At 41.9% G+C, this 17,998-nt stretch overlaps 1 long non-coding RNA gene across 1 annotated transcript; it reads left to right on the forward strand.

The window, feature by feature from the left end:
* The first annotated feature begins 13,643 nt into the window (after positions 1-13,643).
* On the forward strand, positions 13,644-14,932 carry LOC137157343 (uncharacterized). Its single transcript, XR_010921074.1, has 2 exons — positions 13,644-13,685; positions 14,585-14,932. It is a non-coding gene; the product is annotated as an uncharacterized lncRNA (long non-coding RNA).
* Positions 14,933-17,998: the final 3,066 nt, after the last annotated feature.

Here is a 17,998-nt window from a genome sequence, read left to right on the forward strand (position 1 = left end):
CTACCTTGTTTTCTTAGTACCAAGACAAAGGTTCTTAAACTGAGACTATTAAGTGCATTGAGTCCCTGACTTGAACGGTGTGTGTGTGTGTGCGGTAAAAGCCTCCTCTTGTTAAAATTATGGTCCCTGTAGTGTCCTCCTTGTTAAAATACTGCATAGTCATAAAATTCAGCTTGAAAATTATATGAACGGTCTCAGAGCGACTACCATCAGCCTTTCTCCTTGTCAGTCCTTTACAGTTTAAGTACTGATTAAATTCTACAAAGGTGGTCAAAAATGATATTTCAGGTTTGTGAACCTGGGATTGCTTTGAGCTCATAGATACATGGTCCAATAATTATTAATGTTTAACTGAATGACATTGCAAGTAATGAGAAGACACTGTAACTTTAAAAGAGTCATTTCTTTAAAGGCTAAAAGTGACTATTTTTTTTTAAATTCTATATTTATTCCAGCTTAGCCCTTAACTCTCAGCTGTGCTATGTAATAATAATGGAACTGCTCAGACAGCAATTTACCAGTGTGCTTGAGGCCCTGTCAAACCACATGGAGTGATGCCATAATCAAATTCTTAATGTCTTATCTTCTTCAGATAAAGTAATCATCAAAGGAGTGCTGGCATGAACAGAGAAAAGATTCAGGGCACAGACATACTCTAATATATTGAACTGCAACACAAATTGGGCTGTTCTTGTTTGCCTTTCTTCTCTGTCTCTCTTTCCAATTGGTCTGCCAAAGCAATGCTTCTAGCGTTGTTTCACACCATCTATTTGAGACAATAAACCTTCAAAACAAATAAATCCCGAAAGGGTTAACATTCAGACTGCAAAATATTTTTCTCTTTCCTTCTTTTTCCTTTAACACACTTATTGGCTGACATTATAAAGAGTAAATCCACATACTAGAGATTTTCAGTTAAATCAATAAAATATTGTATAAAAACTGAGTTAAGTGCATTATCTGTCCATTACTACATTGTGGTTTGCCCTTAGTCATGGAACTGAGACAAAGGCTCCCATAAGGCAAATCACATTTGTAGTTAACCTAAATTAGATTTTCCATCTAAGGGAACTATTTTAGGCCTCTCTTCTACAGGATACTTAAGCGCATGCCTAATTTTAAGCACATGAGCAATCCCACTGATGGCAATGGGACTACACACATAATTAAAGATAAACATCTGCTTAACAACCTTGCTGAAATGAGTCCTAAATATTCAGTATCAGCAAAGTAAAAAGAAAAGACAACTGTTTGATGTTAATGAGTATTTAAAGAGAAATTGTTTCAATTCTTTAAGGACAGCTAAAAGGAGTGAAGAGGTAGAATCAGAATTTCATTGAAAGGTAGAAATGTAGGACTGGAAGGGACCAAGAAAAGTCATCAAGTCCAACCCATTGCATTGTGGCAGGACCAACTAAACCTAAATCATCCTTGACAGGGGGCTTTCCAACCTGTTTTTAAAAACCTCCAGTGATAGGATTCCACAGACTCCCTTGGAAGTCTATTCCAGTGCTTAAATATCCTTAAAATTAGAAAGGTTTTCTAATATCTAACTTCAATCTCCTTTGCTACAGATACAGCCCATTATTTCTTGTTCTACCTTTAGTGGACATGGAGAAAAATTGATCACTGTCCTCTCTATAACAGCCCTTAACATATTCAAACACTGAAGTGAAGTAATTTGCACTTGTGTTTATCGCATTTCATTTTGTTCAATTCAGACCAATTCTCCAATTTTTCAAGGTTGTTTTGAATTCTAATCCTGTCCTCCAAAGTGCTTGCAATCCCTCCCATCTTGGTGTCATCTGCAAATTTTGTAAGCATATTCTCCACTTGTTTATCCAAGTCATTAATGAAAATATTGAATAGCACCAGACCCACGACTGACTCTGTGGGACCTCTCTAGATAAACCTTCCCATTTTGACAGCAAACCAATGATAACTATTCTTTGAGTATAGTTTTTCAACTTGTTGTGCACCCACCTTATAATGATTTAATCTAAACCACCTTTCCTCACTGTGCTTATGAGAATGTCATGTATGGCTATGTCAAAAGCCTTACTAAAGTCAGGCTATATCACGTCTACTTCCCCACATCCACTAGACCATTAACCCTGTTATCCTTCAGGTGCTTACAAATAGGTTATTTAATCATTTGTTCTAGTATTTTCCCAGCTATCAACGTTAGGATGACTGGTCTATAATTTCCGGGGTCCTCTTTGTTCCCCTTTTTAAATTTATGTACTATGTTTGCCCTTTTCCAATCTTCTGGGACCTGATCTGTCCACCAGGAGTTGTCTAAGATAATTACTAATGGTTCTGAGATTGCTTCATCTAATTCCTTAAGTACCCTAAAATCAGGCTCTGCCGACTTGAATACATCTAACTTACTTAAATATTCTTGAACCTATTCTTTCCTGATTTTGGTTTTCATTCCTTTCCCCTTGTTGTTAATATTAATTGTGTTGAGTATCTGGTTACCATTAAATTTTTAGTGACAACTGAAGCAAAATAGGCATTAAACACCTCAGCTTTCTTGATGTCGTCAGTAACTAGCTCTCCTTCCCTACTACCTAGTGGATCTACATTTTTCTTCATCATTCTCTTGCTCCTAATGTTTTAAAGAACTTCTTATTGCCTTTTATGTCACTTCCTAGGTGTAGATCATTTTGTGCCTTAGCCTTTTTTATTTTGTTCCTACATGTTTGTTATTCTTTGGTACTCCTCAGCAGTAAGTCAATGTTTCCACTTCCTGTAGGATTCTTTTTTTGATTTTCAGGTCATTAAAGAACTTTCCTTTGCAGTGGGATAATTTGCAGCTGTGCCTTTAATATTGTCTTCTTGAGAAACTGCCAGCTCTCCTGAATTCCTTTTTCACTTAGATTTTCTTCCCATGGGACCTTACCTACCAGTTCTCTGAGTTTGTTGAAGTCTGCTTTTTGAAGTTCATTATCCTTACTCTGCTACTCTCCTTCCTTACTTTCTTTAGAATAACAAAATCTATCATTTCATGATCACTTTCACTCAGATTGCCTTCTACCTTCAGATTTGCAACCAATTTCTCCCTGTTGGTCAGAATCAAGTCTAAAATGGCTGTCCCCCTGGTTATTTCCTCCATTTTCTAGAAAAAACATTGTCCCTGATACATTCCAAGAACTTACTGGAAATGTTGTGTTTTGCCATATTAGTTTTCAACCAGATGTCTAGGTAGTTAAAGTCCCCCATTAGTAACTGGTCTTGTGTTTGATTATTTGTTCTAGACATGCCTCATCCACCTCCTCTTCCTGATTTGGTGGTCTATAATAGACCCCCTACAATGATGTCACCCGTTTTTTTACCCCTTTTTTTTATCCCTATAGAATTTCAACTGGACTGCCTCTCATCTCCTTCTGGACCTCAGAACACGTGTACATTTTCTTGATGTAGAAGGCAAACCCTCCTCTCTTTTTACCCTGCCTGTCCTTCCTGAACAAGCTTATAGCCCTTTATACCGATATCTCAGTCATGATACTTCTCAACAAATCTCCAAGTTGCCAGAGAAGACATAATTTAGCTTATATACTAATACTTCTAGTTCTTCCTGTTTATTCCCCATATTCCTTGCATTTCTCTATAGACTTCTAAGATGTTGAGCAGATTTCTTGCTGTTATGACCATATTGTAATTTTCCATGTCCCTTCCAACATCTACCGCTCTGTTAAGGTCACCTTTTTTATACTTACCTAGGGGCTTTTGTCACCTGCCCCCTTTGAACCTAGTTTAAAGCCCTCCTCAATGGATTGGTGAGTGAGTGTGTAAAACTGTTCTTTCCCTTCTTGATCAGGTGAACCCCACCTCTTCCCAGCAGACTTTCCTGGAAAAGCATCTCATAGTCTAGAAAACTGAAGTCCTCCCAGTGACACCATCTGCACAGCCATATATTCATCTTCAGATTGTGTGTGTCCTTGCCTGGACCTTGACCCTCAACAGGGAGGAAGGACGAGAACATAACCCTTGTCTCTGACTCCTTCACCTACTTCCCAGAGCCCTATAGTCACTGCTGATCTGCTCAGGGTCAGACCTGGCAATATCATTAGGGCCCACAGAGCTGAACAGCATGGGCTAGTGGTCACAGAGATGGATAAGCCTCGACAAGCTTTCCATGGTGTCTTGGATGTGGGCTCCAGGCTGGCAGCACACCTACCACTCCCGGGACATCATGTCAGTTCATTTCTAAGGCCTTGATTCAAAGGCCAGTGGAGTCACTAAGATTTTTTCCATTGACTTCAGTGGGCTATGGCTCAGGACCCAGTTGAACGAAACATAAACTGACTATGATCCAATGATATATAAATGCATGCAAGACCCAGAATTGGGATGCCAGCTTTGCAGAATCCTGCTCTATCGTTTTTATTTTATTAAAGGCTACTTTTGTGGATTCGATTAGCTGCAAGACAATTAAGGCCCAACCCTGCAACTTGCTGATCACCCTCAACTCCCACTGACTGCAATGAGAGTTGAAGGCGTTCAGCACTTCACAGGCAATATGCAGCAACTTGCCAGATTGGGCCCTTATAATTATGTTACTTATTTATCGTTAAGATAAAGCTATTTTCCCTAAATGTGTTACACTCACCATTAAACCAAACAGCGTTTACGTTCCCTAGGACTTCGGCACCTGTAATAAAGAAAAGCATATTTAATCCAAACTCTTCCAGCCTTCCTCACAGGGATAGTTCATTTGATTTTGGTCCCAAATCTCCATCCAAAGTTATAGCCAAGTTGTATAATCCAAACCTCGAATATAGATTTTTTTTAATGTTATCTTAAATCTATTTTAAGATCTGTAAAGCCCACAAGTGTACTGTTCTGAAGGGAAGAAAAACACAAAAAAGAATCTGTAAGAAAATGTTCTGCGGCACTACAGAATTCTAAGCACTCCTACACGCAGAGCGCCTTTGGTTTACCTTACTTTGCAGAAGGGTTTTATCAAGTCGGATTTTGGAATAACTACAACCCCAACACAACTAAAGGAGCCAAAGCTGTGCATTTGAACACAGGAATGTTTTCTGAAAAATAGCAATGAATAGCTGCTTTTTGCTTTTATAACCATGCCAATGCTAGGTAGATAGAAACACACACAATGAGAATATATACAATGAGCCAAATTCTTTCCCCATTAATAACCGCATGCAACCCCACCAACTCCAGTGAGACTCCACATGATATAAATCCTGGATGAATTTGGCCCCAGCTCTGTGTATATAGTGGGCCTGCTCCCATTCCCAGGGGTGTCAGTTGCATAGGGACAGATGCCTCTTTGCACCCCTCCAAACAGAGGGCAACCTGTGCCTGTGGATTCTGGCTATAGTGGTGCAGAAGGAGGCAATTCCTCCATTTCTGCTTATCCTGTAGAGCTCGATGAGTCTAGCTCCACAGGTTGGGAAAGGCCGTCCAAGCTCCACCAGATGGTTGGCCTCCACGTATGCACAGATCACAGTGGCATCGTGGTTACTGCACACGTTCCCCATCCCCATGCAATAGGTTCCCAGCAGTACACCTGCCTGGGGCAGGCCAGTAGAAGAATGGCTATGCTGGGACGAGGGCATCTCCATATACCTTTTATGCTGGGAAGATGGTTTCTTCACCAGCTCTTGAAAGTGCTGGAGCAGAAAGGAACATTTGGGGGAAGAGTCACTGAGTCCACACCTATGCATATGGTGCATAGATGTCCAGTGTGACTGTTCAAGGGTTACAGTGTGGCTGGAACACTGGTTGCAGAGAGGCCCAGAGTACTGCATGCCCAAAGCCTTCCTCAGGACTAAGAAGCAATATTCCAGTCCCTGATTATATCTCCAGTGCAGAAGTCAATTTTCTTAGGCTTTGAATGGAGGTTAGGTAGCACCTAGAGATGATAAGAAATGGACTAGAGCAGTCGAGGAAAGGTTTCTGAGTACTGGAGTATCCATTTGATCTGAGTTAGAGGAATTCACATCCCGTGAAGGAGTCCCCCATTACACAGATTATAACTTTTCTGAGCAGGGATTGTCTTTTTTGTTCTGTTTGTACAATGCCTACCATGACTGAGGCTACTAGTAATTTACTAGGCACTACAGTACTACAAATAATAAAAACAATTAATAACCGGTGAACTCTTTCTCTGCGACATCTTGCACTGCAGGTGCCAATTTCAATGTGACAGTGACACTTACTAACTGTGACACATACAAGAAGCATTGTGGTTGCAGTGTCTACTAGGAGGAAGCGGACATGTCAACAACTCCAGTCCACAAAGCTCAACACTAATGGAATGGGTTGGTGTTATTAAAACTGTCTTTGCAAAATCAAACTTTCTCCCAGCACCCTCGGAAATAACTTTAGCTAGAGGGATTTCTCAGTGCTTGGGATTCCTTGAGCAGATTCAGGAGAGAGAAATTAAAACGTTTTCCAAGGGGGTTTCCTAACTTTTTATTATGTTTATTGGTTTGATTTCTTTAGGTTATCATCAAAGTTAGGCACAGATTTCATGAAGACACAAGCTTCATCAGCTGATAGCAAAGTCACATATAGCATGAACACAGACTAAATAATAAAGTAAAGATGAGAGAGAGTTTTGTTTTTGTTTCTGAAATGTTTATCTAATGTTCAAGCATCCTGAGCATGAATGTCATGTTCTTCCAGGCATGGTGTGTGGAATTCACTGCAAAGTACCCCATCTCTATTCCTCGACTCAGATGTCTCCATGTATATTCTCCCTCATCATAGAGATGGACATCAGCCAAGTGCTGGATCCAAACATCTCAGAACCCTGGAGAAAAGATATTGGAATCAGAACCCAGATCTGAATTGTACATCTGGTTTTTGTCTCTGTAGTGGGCCAAAACAAAACACTGCATTCAAATACTGCATTTTAGAAGAGGAGTCTTTTGAATTTTACTTCTCAGGCCCATTAGGTTATGTACACACTGAGTCTATAATCCTATATCAATATGATTTATTATTTGTGCAGTGCCATAGATGTGCAAAGGAATTGTAAGTATAACTTCATCTTTTGCAGGGATGGCTACCACTGGAGTAATCTGGACACATAGCAGTAATGTGGGATTTTCTGAGACCTCTGGTGGGTGACAAGTGTTCACCACACGGTGGATTCCCAAGTCTGTTTATTAGAGCTGCTTTCCCTGTCCTTGCTTCTAGGCATGTGTATAATAAAAGCAACAACAAATCTCCCCACCTCCCACACACACACAACCACCCCCTCAAACACACTCCCCAATACCCACACAAATAAACTATCAACTCTTCTCATTCAGGATTAAGATATTCCCCCCACCCCCGCTTTATCTCTGTCACCCCTTCATTAGGTCACCCTCCTGTTTGAAAGGCTGGGGGGCAGTGTGCCCGGAAGGCCAGTGCTCTCAGACTGTGTTGGAATAAAGGAGGAAAGTCAGAGGGGGAGGGGGCCGTAGTGAGGTTACTCTGCCAGTAGCCCCCAGCTCATTAAACTCAAACGCATTAGTTGATCTCAGCTGGTGGTACTGCACAAGCAGCTGAGGAGGTAACGACAAGAGAGCAACAGTGAGACAACAAAACTACCTCCAGGTATATCACCTAGGCCCTCTGGGGATGGATTTCAGTTCCCTTTCATATAATACCACATGAAGCATCACTTGAACAGCGAGAGCAATGCTTCTTGCCTTTTTAAATTCTGTCTAAACACTCTGGGAACACAGTGTACTTCACTACATCATAGTTACCCATCGGACATAAACAACCAAGATAAATCTACGCCGACAAGAGCAACAGTAAGTTAGGCCAACAACCTTGACCATGGCACTGTACATTTTTACACATTTTCTCTTTATTGGGTCTCTCCGAGGAAGTCTATTGCCTCAGCCCCATGTTGCAGCCCACTGGTCTGGGGAAAAAAAATCTAAAAATCTCCCTATTGAGCAAAATGCAAAAATTAAAGACACAGAAGAGAAAATGAAGGGCTATGGACAGTACCCCGTAGGTCCCATTCATCTCACTTTGTTTGGAGCAGAGGTTGTACATTCCACAATTAACACTGCAGCTTATAGATATTGTCTTCCTCCCATGGATATTGTCTTAGGCTGAGAGAAACCCATAGATTTTGTCCATATGGTCCCAGCTGGTTCAGATACATAGAAACATAGTTACATAGCCATTGCCTTCCTGAATCAGACTAGATCCATCTAGTCCAGTAGCTTGTCTCCAACAGCTGCCAGCTCCTTCAGAGAAAGATGCAAGAACCATCAGAGCGGCCAGTCCTGGAAGTTTCCATCTGTTCCCAAGCGGTTAGTAGTTGGATGAGCATTTAGATTGTTTAAACTATCTAGTATAACAGTGGATGGCCTCATTATCTATATAAATAGCTAATCCTGCAAAGCAACTGGAAAAAAGCACATGAGGAACATTGGTACACACTGGGGGCTACACAGGTTTGCAAGGGTTTTGTCTCCCTGTAGCCGAAAACCATTAGCCATTCAATCCTGCGACAATTGACACATTAAAGGCAATTATAACAGGGCACCTCTACTGAGTTAACACTGTAGGATTGGGCTTGTGCAGTGGTGACGGACTTGTAATGCTTTTCTTTTCACTATTCAGACTTGTTTACCAATGTCTGTTATGGGAAGCTCCTAACATTTGCTTTGATGGGGGGAGGGGGCAGGAGGGACACCCATTCTTTTATTTTAACCCTTCTTTGTCAGCAATGCTAACTGCACTTAGCATCATTATGGAGCACTGATCCTTATTAAGGTTGAAACTGGTCAAAGTTTGCAATGGAGGCAGGAGGGAGAAAGAGGAGCTGTTTAATCACAGGATAAGCAGAGGCCTTTATTGTTACTTGAATTGTGAATTAACTCAGAAAGACATTTTATCTATGCATTTTATGTGTGGTAGATTTCTCCTGTGTTGAGAACTAGTAGTGCTTTCTGTAGGCACATCCCTCCCTCCCATGTATCCTTGGGACTTCGGGTATTTCTGAACCTGGTGGTGAAACAGACAGAGAAGTGTTTGCAGTATGATGGCACCAGACAGTAACACCATTCCATTTCATGTGCTGTGAATCGTGGGGCTTGTTCCAGAACCTGAAAACATCTTCTGTTCGTCGTTAGGAAGGAGGGTTCAAAATCAAGGGAACTGTAACATTCATTAAAAGCACTGTATGGAATGTGTAATTAAAATATTTTAGAAAAGAAAATGTAACCCAACAATATTTAAAACATCACAGGACTGATGCTGTGAACAGGGCTCCAATATTGTCTCGGCATTTGTCTCCTTGCCATCCCCCAGACCAGGGGGGAATGACAGGAGAAAATTGTTCAGGGACATCCCCTGAAAGGGGTCTGGAGGAGCAGGCACTTGGTGCAAAAGTTGGGGTTCAGGGTTTGCCCAGGCTCATCTTTCCCCGCCTGGACGTGCAGGGTGGTCCCCCAGCCAAGGATTTTGGGTGCCAGTGGAAGGTGAGGTCCCAGGGATCCTGCAGGCTCCTTGTTCTCCTGCTTGCTTGGTGATGGTGGGGGCAGGGGGAGGGTTGGATCCTGTGGCTCGGCAGCACCCTGGGCAGCAGCTGGAAGAGGAGGAGGAGATGGCGGCTCATGGACAGGCACAGTGGCCACAGCAGCAAGTGGACGCCCAAACTCATCCAGCCCCCAGTTCAATAAGCCCCTCCATTCAGGAATGCTCCCCTTCCCTACGGCACGCCTCCTGCCCCGTGAACCAGTTCCTCTGTGTCTCCTCCTGAGAATGCGCCAACTCCTCCCTTGCCCCGAGGAATTCAAACTGCTCCTGGTTTCTCCTGTCCAGCCCTATGAGCTCCTTCAGGGTTCTTCGTCTGCTTCTGCTGTCCCAGGGGTGCTGCTCCCACCTCCCTGGCAGAATGGTTTCACTCTCAGGAGCCAGAGATCCTACCAAAGACAAGGGTCACATTTGATTTTTTTTCCTTTAGAAGAAGCTGAGAAATCTTCCCTCCCCTGCCCTTCTCCCTTCTCCCCCACATAACATAACTTTGCTGTCGAAGGCCACAACTTGGATTCTGCTCAGCATTCCACCTAGCCTTGGTTCACAGACAACTTTTGCAGCCCACGCGGAAGAAGCAGAAGCTATTAATGGTAAAAAAAAAAAAAAAAAAATGGTGCTAATGTTTTCTAAAATTTTCATATTGTCTCAAGGGAGGGTGGCAGTTCCTTCCAAGGGCTACATGACCAGTTTATTCTTCTTTAAAGGCTGGCCAGCATTTGGAGAATATAGCCATTTTCCAGGTACCAGAATGGAAAGAGAGGTGACTTTTCAGTCCTGTGGAGGAGAGCTGGTAATCTATGCCAGAGAGATGCTTTTGCTAATGGCTGCTGAATGGGAGGTTTTGTCAGATATAAAGTGGACCAAGCAGATTTGCACTGCCATGGAATCTTGAGACCTAGCTGGAGTTTCTGCTACTCCAGAAATGTGCTGAAATACCCTTACAGGACTGGGCGGCAATGTGACTAGAAATGGACTATGTTCTCGATTTGCATATGAGTTTCCATGCAAAGGGAGATGCGAATCACAAATCCCCACCGTGTTACCCAGTCCCAGAATCACCAGAAAATCCTGCCCCTGTGCTTGCTGAACAATGGTGAAATGGAGAGGGAAAGAAAGAGGCACATCACAACTTTATTCGGTTCCCTGAAGTTTCAGATCAGCACCACAAGCCCCTCACCCCTCCACTGCAAAGGGACGCCACTCGGTGTGTATTCAGCTGCCTGACCAGATCCTTCTCCCACCCCTGTTTCTCTGGGCTTGTGCAGCATGGCTCAGCCGAGATAGAGATACCAGGGACAGAGATGGTTAGAAGTTTGTAATCTTCCAAGGGAGAAAGGCCTGCTGTGACTAGCTTTTCCACAAACAAAAGTGTTGCCTTCCCCACACCGTACCCTCCTTTCCACACAGCTTCCATGGGTGAGGGGCTGGTAAGACCAGGGGGAGAGCAAGGTAGACGCACCGAAACTGTAATTTTCCAAGGGACAAAAGGCAGCTGTTACTAACTTTAGACAAACGACTATACGTTTTTGTCCCATCCCCAGCTGGGACCTTTCCAACCCTCCCCCTCACTTCCGCTGGTCTGTGAGAACCCGGCACCATCGGTGCCTGCGTGCTGGCTGAGAAATGCACGAACACAGGGGCACAATGATTTTTCGTTGCTGCTAAAAATCTGTTTTTGAGACATAGCTTCAGCCAGATGCATAACAGTGGTTCATTGGAAATCAATCGCATCATGGATTTTTAGCCGTGTCTTTTTTAGCCATGTGCTTGCTTGGGGGCCATTTTGGGGCGAAGTGGAGTGGGGCCTGGGCTTACAAGCAGGAATGTCGCACCAAACCAGGAGGAGATATAGGTGGGGCTCATTGTAATTTACCAGCCTTGGGTTCTGGTTCCTGCAGTAGGTCAGTCATCAGGGGGGTTTGCTCAACCAGTTCCTCCAGGTAGAGGTGCAAAATCACATGCGCTTCATCTTCTGGGGGCAGCCCTCTTGCCCTGACCTCCCTCAGCACCCTGTCGGACAGTGAGGCAGGCGGGGTTGAGGAGGGGGCCATGAGCCACTCCAGGCTCTGTACTGGGAGCCCATGACAGCACCCGGTCCGGCCTGTCGTAGAAGGGGCACGCATGACAAGCCAACCAAGGGCAACTGTTCAAGTCTTTTACCCTCCGGTACAGGAGTCCTCGAGTGCTTTGTATGTTCCCACCTGGTCCAGCCTCCATGGTCCCATGTAGGGATGATATGATGTCCACTGGCACATGTCTGGCCCCTAGGGGCATCATTTAAATTTAAAGGAGGACAAAAGCTGTATCAGCTGGCTGATCCCCAGAACCCATTCGCAGGTGAGGTTTATTAGTAAGAAGCCATCAGGACCTAAAACCAGCCAGTGCTTGTTAGCAGAATGCTGGCAGACATGCTGTACAATACACATTAATTAGTAATAATCATTAATTAATAACACTTTGTACCCATGTGAAACCTTTCGGCTGAAGGTCTCAATGCACTTCCCATACAAAGGTAACAGTGACCTGAATTTTACATTTTGCTTAAGGAAATAGACAAAGTCAATGGCAGAACAGAGAATGGCTCTGTTGAGTCAAGCTCCCTGATCTTAACCACTGGACAGCCCTGTTTCCCTGATACATTCACAGATATTAGTGATAGAAAACCTAATGTTCTAGTCCATCTACCTGATCCACCTAGTGCATCTGTCTAATCTTTAACTTGCAATTTTGTGTTGTCCATTATAAATCAGAGAAAAGATTTTGGCTTCTCTACTAAATTAGAAAGCAGCTTCACAGTTGTAAAATCATGGCAAAATCCTCGACACTAGACTTGTACATGAATAATCTTTACTGAAGTTCATTCAGACTTCTGAGAACTAAACAACAAAACCCTGTTGAATGACAATATGATGTTGGTACTTCACTTGGACAAGTACTGATATTCTGCTAGGTTGGCTTTAGAACACACAAAGATACGTCTTAAAGCAGTGTTGACAGCGGCACCATAGTTCAGAGGGGTTTTTTATTCTACCATCCCTACATTTACATAAAATAGTACCAAACGCTGTGAGTAGTCTTGTTGGAAATAATGTGCGTAAGGCTGGCAGAAGCGAGATCTATGACTGCAGTTTGGTGTCTGACCTATTTTAAATTACATTAGTCTGAAATTTGGATTTGGAATCTTGGCTAGCAATGGACCTACAGAGGCAAAAAAGGTTAATTCAGCAACAAGTCCATAATTTTGAATCAGTTTCAGGGATTTTTTTATTGCTAAATTCTTCAAAAAAAACCCCAAAAATCTCAAAGCAATCAATCAAACAAATAAAAAAACCCAGAACTATGTATCTGTAGTGCTTATGATCTCAAAGCACTGAAGAAATATTAATTAATTCTCACAACCTCTCTGACAAGCAGGTGTCAGTGTCCCTGTTTTACAGATGGATTAAATAGCTCCACACATCCCAAGTTATACACTGAATCAGTGGCAGAGCTAAGAACAGGAGAGTAGGTCCAAATTGCAGTCTCTGTATTCTAACCATTTAACAATACTCCAAAATGCAACTGCAGACAGCAATTTAAAGCGGATTAATGAACTGATTTATGTTAGTACCACATTTTGGAGATGCTATAGATGGGCTAACCACTAATTACAAATAGTTACATATTAAATCATATAATTTGGTAAAAACAGGTGAGATGTTTAACTTTCAGAACAGCTACAATTTATCTGCTATAGCTACTTTTCACTCCAATGATTTCCCAATCCTTCCAGTGGAAGCCCAGGGAGGTACTATGATGTCAACTTGAGATGTAAGGAAACACTGACAGTGAAAGTCTCACCTTGGTATTGTAGGGCAAAGTGATGGCCCATGTGATGGTGCCCACTGATCTGCTCCATAGGTTGGCAGGAAAGGGGTTAATTCTTTCTCCTTAGAGTAAGTTGAAGGAACACAGCTGCCTGCCCTGAATGTGGAGTAGCAGAGCTGAGCCAGCTGTAGAGCATTTATTAATTCCCCACGGGAACATTACAAAAGGGATGTGCTGGGGGAGATTTGCACCTAGCAGTGATAGTCTAGGAGAAAGAATCTCTAGGGAGATAGTGAAAGTGGGGGTATGCAGCAAATGGGTATTCTCCTCTTCTACCAGAATTGGTGGAAGTGAGCTATGCTTTGAGTGTTTACTTTGCATTTTGGTTGAGGGAAGTCTTACAGTATTCATTCATTCATTCATGCATACATGGCCCTAAAAGGGCAGAGCGTGCTTTATAGTTCCACTTCCATTTTCTGTGGAAGCACAACCTAAAGGGAATTTAGTTCCTCTCACATACACAGAATATTTTCCTCCTCCAAATGGAATGTCTGACTCTCTAGGAAGCTTCTAACTCTAAAGATGCTCACTACCATTGAGGCAGTTGGTATTTGACACCCACACTTAGCTAATTTGAGACAATGTGTTGGGTTTTTTAATATCAGCTAGAGTTTAGGTGAGGAGGGGATAGTTATGCTTAGTGGCTCAGATCCTCAGCTGAATAAATTGGCACAGCTGCACTGACTTGCCCCAGCTGAGATCTAGCCCACTGTGTTTTGTCAAACAGGAATTACCTGTTTTGGAAGCTGCAAGTGGAAATACAAAACCAAACTACTAAACTCTGGGTGGATACTGGCTAATTAAGTGATAGAAAAAGTGAAACTTCTACCTAGAATAAAAACATAAGGAAACTGACCAGACTGCCCAGTACCTGAAAAAGTTTTGAAACCACAATGGCTATTAAATGAAGCCAAGATTTTTGCAAACACTAAGTCACAGCATTTAAAAATACAAACATCCAGATAATTAGAGGAACTTCAAATCTGTCTTCATGGTTTTTCAGACAGGATGACATTGTCAGCTATTCTATTTTGTATTGATTCCCACAAAGCTCCGTTATTCCCAGCCTTCCATTTCAGACACAGCACCTTGTTTTCCTGTATCTTGATGCAAAGAAATTAGATAAAAACTATTGATTAGCAAGGCACAGAGAGGACTGATGTGTCTGTAACCTTCCTTTGTCTTGTAGCTCTGCAGCTGAGGCAGCAGTAATAGAATTCTATGCGAGTAGGACTGGGATGAGGTCACACTGCTGAGAATGGAATGAAAACACCGCAGTCAACTAGAGCGCTGGTTTCTCTGATCGTCTGTGATATTGTTTGTCAAATTCTGATTTGAAGATTATTTCTCTGGAGGCTAAAATTGCATTGTTTCTCTTCTGCAGTTGGCTGGGACTTAAAAATGCATTTATATAAACAAAACCCCCTTTTTTTCTAAAGATTGCTGACTTGGGGAAGGGGAAGTATCAAGACAAATTTGAGCAGTGTTATAGTTATTTTGTTACAGTAATGCAGGTCCCCACCCTCTCTAGTTTTCTCACTACTGGAACTTGTGCTAAAATCCCACCCCTGAAGTTCAAAATAAGTTTAATAAGGAATTTAAAGGAATATGAGCCAATATAGGCTGCAGTGGTTAAGTATATAGCGCAGTAGTATTTTATTGGGGCCATTTCACAGCTGAGAAAGAGATGAGGAATTTCCTTATTTCAGTTCAGTTTCAAGCAACAGCCATTCCTTACCACACAGAGAGCAACTTCCAAACCATGCAGAAAAAACAGAACACTTTTCATCTTCCAAGTGCTTTACTAATTAATCTTTACAATACCCCCTGGGGTTGGTGAGCAATGGTTACAGGTGGGAAACTGAGGCATGAAGGTTCTGTGACTTGTCTAATGGAACAGAGTGGGGCACAGTTAAAACCCAGAAATACCAAGCCTGCAGGCCTTTGGTTTTCGAATAGCTAGGCAATTTGTATTCTTCTACCTTTATAAAGGTTAGGAGCAGAGGAAATATGAAACCAACAATACTACATCTCAACATGAGGTGAAATTATTCCCTCTGACGAGAGTTAAGACTTTAAGTTCTGTTTTGAATGGCTTATTCCCAGGCACAGGTGACTTTCTTATCAAAGCAGCATCTAGTATTATAAAGAAACAAAGTTTCTGTCCAGAGCAGAGTCATCTTAGAGAGGTATATAAATAGGCAACTGTATGAAGTTAGCAAGGAGAGCCCCAGAAAATCTGTGCTGTCCACAAAGATGGGCAAATTTCATATTTCATCTCCCAAATATTTTTGACTGCAGTTGGTCATCTGTCCCTCTGTAAGATCTGAAGACCTCAGCCACATAAAAAAATAATTGTTTTCCTACTTCTGCCAGTGTCTGCTGAATCACATGAGCAGCTCATACACAAATAGCTATGAGCTCAGGTAGGCACCTTCTCATCTCCATGTCCATGGCATTTAGCTCTGCTGGAAGATCATATGTTACCCACCAACACCTCCATCCCAAGTAGCATGTAGCTCTGCTCAAATGGAACAGGGAAGATGAGCCACCAAAACTAAAGAATAAAACTCTGGGAGAAAAATTACAAAGAAAAAGATATATGAGAGAGAGAGTGAGAGTAGCTGCTATACTGGGGCATGGGAACAGGGGACATAACAGAGGAACACCCGTCTACCAATCACCAGAGTTGCTTTAGGTCACACAGGAAGTGAATGGAGGAGCTGGGAATAGAATTCAAGTCTCCTGATTCCAGTCTTTTGCCTTAGTCCAAAATGAACCTTCCTTCTTATTTAATGAATATGTTTTCTGTATATTACATTAGTAAGTTTTAATTTAAGGTTAGATGTCCACATCCTGTATAAGACTTGTGGCTAGCACTACTGAATCATGTTTACCACCGCTTTAATGGCTCCCTTGATCCACAACTCCACACATCTGGTGTTGATAGAAGTCCCTCGCCTGCCCTGATGTTCTGTTCTTTGAACAGATGTTTTGTAGGAAATAGTTGTATGCACGTCTAGGAATGGTGAAAATGATTAGCATGTATAGGATGGATGAGTAAATTTTCTAGACTCCTCCAATCCAGGGCTGTAAATACATTAAGCAGAGAGTATCTGCTTCTGATTGAAGTCAATGGGATTTCTGTGTAGGGAGCAGGTTCAGGTCCTAGCCCATATGCTGTAGATTGTTGTAATTCTGTTGCCATTTTGGACCCTGTGTGCTCCTCTTCTTCACTGCAGCTCAGATATTAAACAGATATTTTCATCACTGTGTTTTCTTTCTTCCTTTGTTACCCCCAAACTGCCAAAATGAGAGGCATCTGACATAAAAAAGAAAGTCAGTTTTGGTTAATTCATCCCAGATTTATTTTGTGACATTTCCTGGATGCATTTACCCATCACATTATTAAACAAGTGTTTATTTTCTGCAGGCTAGCGCTTCAGTTTTGGCTATATTTCTGTAAGACAGAAATTTAAACAATGTCAACACATTGAGAAATTAGAACATTTCTTTCAGGTGCGTTTTCCAGGAGATAATTCAGAGCTCTCCCATCACACTTAATCGCAGGCCTCAGGCCTTTTAAATGTATAATCTTATTTTTCCCCTCATTTGAAATGTAAACAGGGAATTTTCACAGAAGAGAGGGAAATTCATCTGCAGATAAGAACGTGTTTTTTTGTTTTTTTTTGGCAACTCGTTCTTTTAATTATAATAAATCTCCATTTGGCAACAGCACAAAGGAATATGCTTTTGCATATCTTTGTTCTTTCAGAAGGAATGGTAGAAGGTGGATCTCCTTCAAAAAGATGTTCAACCATATCTCCATACGAGTCTTATAATTTTTTCATCAAAAAATAGGAAGGTTTCTTTCTTCCCCCCATAGGAAGAATGCTTGGTTGTGTTTCACAGAACATCTTTTTGCTCTCTACATGGGCAAAGTCTGGCTCAAGGGGCTGTACACAAAGTTCCAAAATCAAAATCCCAAGATCAAACTGACCTGACCTCATAATAATGCTGTGAGTAGTGAGGAGTGAGGCAAATTTTCTGCTGAAGTAAATGGATTCAGCTTGATGACTTCATTAGCATTTCACCCATATATACCACTAGAAAAGTTGGCCTTAATTAAGGGTCTGGTTTGGCTCAGATTAGAGATGATCCCAAATCAATGCCACAGATCTCAAGCCTAAACTTGTGGCTATTGGAAATGTGGATTCAGATACAAATTTTGCAGCAGGAGTCCATGTCTATATGAAGGATTGTTCAGAAATTTTCTCTGGAAACAGGTTTAGAAATTTCACGAAAATAATCTTTCTTGTGACATTTCTAATACTGCTCACTAGTTTTGGAGAAACACATAAACTTTGTCTTTCTTGTGATATTTCTGCTTCCTATCCAGAGAAAGACAAACAAAGAGAGAGGTCTCTGTAAGTGTAAAAGAAAAAGATGAATAAGGACATTTTTAAACCTCAGGAAGAGTCCAGATTTGGCCTGGTTCAAAAGCCTCTATGAAAATTATATTCATTCCCCCGCCCTCAAAAACAAGTTCACCCATCCCTAGCTGTGATGTGTTTTTGTTTTTAATTTATATTTTACTGAGATT

Source organism: Emydura macquarii, unplaced genomic scaffold (genome assembly GCF_026122565.2).
Source record: "Emydura macquarii macquarii isolate MOO-44397 ecotype Brisbane River unplaced genomic scaffold, CSIRO-AGI_Emac_v2 contig_1483, whole genome shotgun sequence".
In the NCBI taxonomy this organism is placed as follows: Eukaryota; Metazoa; Chordata; order Testudines; family Chelidae; genus Emydura; species Emydura macquarii.